At 46.9% G+C, this 3,724-nt stretch overlaps 1 pseudogene; it reads right to left on the bottom strand.

Moving 5' to 3' along the window:
- Nucleotides 1–2,642: 2,642 nt before the first annotated feature.
- Nucleotides 2,643–3,479, bottom strand: LOC116466536 (coiled-coil domain-containing protein 137-like; annotated as a pseudogene).
- Nucleotides 3,480–3,724: the final 245 nt, after the last annotated feature.

Raw genomic sequence — 3,724 nt, 5'->3', positions numbered from 1 at the left:
GAATTAATTTTTGTATAAGGTCTAAGGAAGGGATCCAGTTTCAGCTTTCTACATATGGCTAGCCAGTTTTCCCAGCACCATTTATTAAATAGGGAATCCTTTCCCCATTGCTTGTTTTTGTCAGGTTTGCCAAAGATCAGATAGTTGTAGATATGCGTCGTTATTTCTGAGGGCTCTGTTCTGTTCCATTGATCTATGTCTCTGTTTTGGTACCAGTACCATGCTGTTTTGGTTACTGTAGACTTGTAGTGTAGTTTGAAGTCAGGTAGCGTGATGCCTCCAGCTTTGTTCTTTTGGCTTAGGATTGACTTGGCGATGCGGGCTCTTTTTTGGTTCCATATGAACTTTAAAGTAGTTTTTTCCAATCTGTGAAGAAAGTCATTTGTAGCTTGATGGGGATGGCATTGAATCTATAAATTACCTTGGGCAGTATGGCCGTTTTCACGATATTGATTCTTCCAACCCATGAGCATGGAATGTTCTTCCATTTGTTTGTATCCTCTTTTATTTCATTGAGCAGTGGTTTGTAGTTCTCCTTGAAGAGGTCCTTCATGTCCCTTGTAAGTTGGATTCCTAGGTATTTTATTCTCTTTGAAGCCGTTGTGAATGGGAGTTCACTCATGATTTGGCTCTCTGTTTGTCTGTTATTGGTGTATAAGAATGCTTGTGATTTTTGTACATTGATTTTGTATCCTGAGACTTTGCTGAAGTTGCTTATCAGCTTAAGGAGATTTTGGGCTGAGACAATGGGATTTTCTAGATATACAATCATGTCATCTGCAAACAGGGACAATTTGACTTCCTCTTTTCCTAATTGAATACCCTTTATTTCCTTCTCCTGCCTGATTGCCCTGGCCAGAACTTCCAGCACCATATTGAATAGGAGTGGTGAGAGAGGGCATCCCTGTCTTGTGCCAGTTTTCAAAGGGAATGCTTCCAGTTTTTGCCCATTCAGTATGATATTGGCTGTGGGTTTGTCATAGATAGCTCTTATTATTTTGAGATACGTCCCATCAATACCTAATTTATTGAGAGTTTTTAGCATGAAGGGTTGTTGAATTTTGTCAAAGGCCTTTTCTGCATCTATTGAGATAATCACGTGTTTTTTGTCTTTGGTTCTGTTTATATGCTGGATTACGTTTATTGATTTGCATATGTTGAACCAGCCTTGCATCCCAGGGATGAAGCCCACTTGATCATGGTGGATAAGCTTTTTTATGTGCTGCTGGATTCGGTTTGCCAGTATTTTATTGAGGATTTTTGCATTAATGTTCATCAAGGATATTGGTCTAAAATTCTCTTTTTTGGTTGTGTCTCTGCCCAGCTTTGGTATCACGATGATGCTGGCCTCATAAAATGAATTAGGGAGGATTCCCTCTTTTTCTATTGATTGGAATAGTTTCAGAAGGAATGGTACCAGCTCCACCTTGTACCTCTGGTAGAATTTGGCTGTGAATCCATCTGGTCCTGGAATCTTTTTGGTTGGTAAGCTGTTGATTATTGCCACAATTTCAGAGCCTGTTATTGGTCTATTCAGAGATTCAACTTCTTCCTGGTTTAGTCTTAAGAGGGTGTATGTGTCGAGGAATTTATCCATCTCTTCTAGATTTTCTAGTTTATTTGTGTAGAGGTGTTTGTAGTATTCTCTGATGGTAGTTTGTATTTCTGTGGGATCGGTGGTGATATCCCCTTTATCATTTTTTATTGCGTCTATTTGATTCTTCGCTCTTTTCTTCTTTATTAGTCTTGCTAGTGGTCTATCAATTTTGTTGATCTTTTCAAAAAACCAGCTCCTGGATTCATTAATTTTTTGAAGGGTTTTTTGTGTCTCTATTTCCTTCAGTTCTGCTCTGATTTTAGTTATTTCTTGCCTTCTGCTAGCTTTTGAATGTGAACTATCAGACAAATTCAGCTGTCTGATAGTTCCTCTGGAAGTTTTGCCTCAGAGGAGTACCCGGCCGTGTGAGGTGTCAGTCTGCCCCTACTTGGGGGTGCCTCCCAGTTAGGCTGCTCGGGGGTCAGAGGTCAGGGGTGAGGGACCCACTTGAGGAGGCAGTCTGCCCGTTCTCAGATCTCCAGCTGCGTGCTGGGAGAACCACTACTCTCTTCAAAGCTCAGGTGGAAATGCAGAAATCACCCATCTTCTGTGTCGCTCACACTGGGAGCTGTAGACCAGAGCTGTTCCTATTTGGCCATCTTCTTCTGTGTTTCTTTCTTCCTTTCTTTCTTTCTTCTTTTTTTTTTTTTTTTGGTCTCCCTATGTTGCCCAGGCTGGTCTTGAACTCCTGGGCTCAAGCAATCCCCCTTCCCTGGCCTCCCAAAGTGCTGGGATTACTGTGAATGAACCCACAGGCCGACTATCAACCAGGCCTTGGCCCTAGTCCATCGGGCACTCACCCCTTGCAGGACGTGGACCCGCCGATGCCCAACGTGTGAAGGAGTACCTGGAGGCCTCACCCCACACTGCTAGAATGGCCAGAGAAAAGGATCTGCCTGCCTCTCCCCCACCCAGGTGTGGCAGCTCCTGGTGCCAGTTTCCCAGGAGCATGGCCAGGCCCCGGGTCTCTCCATCACAGCTGTGGCTCTGGCTTCTTGTTGGAAGTTGGGGGGGGGTCACTCCCCACGCAGCCGCCACTGGTGCTTCAACATCTGTAGGCCTGCATGGCCCACTCTCTCTCCTCCCCGGCAATCCTCTGGTAGGCCGGGGAGGCAGTCAGAGGCTGGAATACACCGCGGGGGCTCAGAAGCATCCTCAGCATCTGCAATCTCCTGCCAGGCTGATCCTTCTTACGCTCCTTCAGGGCCTGGTAGTCAGCTCTGGGCGCTGCAGGACAGCCTCACCAAACTTCACTGTATCTCGGAGCAACTCCTGCTCCAGCCTGTCTGCCATCTTTTCCTCCTTTTTCTGCCAGACTTTATCTAGTCGTCACTTCTGGAATGCTTTGTTTGCTTTTTTCAGCTCAGACTTCTCCTTGGGAGCTGCCTGGATCTCTGGCTGCCAGGTGGCCTGGTTCTTTCTGAGGAATAGCACGTGCTGGGTCTCTTGCTGCATGCGCTCGATGTAGGCCTAGGTAGACTCCCCCTTCCTCTGCTTGAACTTGGGGACGGCAATGTCGGGCTCCACTCCCTTTGCTTCCTTTTCCAGTGTCTTTCTGAAGGCCACCTGGGCCGCTTTCTTCCTCTTCTTGTTACCGGTCAGATTTTTCATCTCCCGGCCGCTCCTCATAATCTCCCGGAGCCGGAAAGGGATCTCCTGCTCGTCCTGGGTTTTGGGCTTGCAATTGACTTTCTCCTCTTTGCGTGAAGCCTGGACCACGGGGCTGGGCGCTGCTTCCCCAGGGCTGCACTTGCTGCCGCTGCTACGCCCGCCGGGGACTCCCAGGACCCGCCGGTGCCCTGGGCACCGCTGCTCCACGTCCAGCTTGCGCCATCTCCACGCTGGAAGCTTCCCTAGCGAAGCCACTTCCGCCTTCCTCCATTTTTTAAAGTGATTAAGAAACATTGGCTAAAACTTCTTCAGTTGTAAGCACTAAAACCGCATTCAAACTGAGGTATGCAAAAATGAAATTCAGGAGTCTGGACTTCAGGTATTGCCAGATCCAGAGGTTCATATAGTATCAGCAGTGCTTTTTCTATCCATATTACACACAGACTGTCTCCAAGCAGCTGTCCTTGAGGGCCCCTATGAGTGTCATTTACATCTTACTGCCAGCTATCTGGGAGG

This window comes from Hylobates moloch, unplaced genomic scaffold (assembly GCF_009828535.3).
Source record: "Hylobates moloch isolate HMO894 unplaced genomic scaffold, HMol_V3 SCAFFOLD_4, whole genome shotgun sequence".
Lineage (NCBI taxonomy): Eukaryota > Metazoa > Chordata > Mammalia > Primates > Hylobatidae > Hylobates > Hylobates moloch.
Note: the sequence above shows the minus strand (reverse complement) of the source record. Positions and strands in the feature narration are given on the sequence as shown.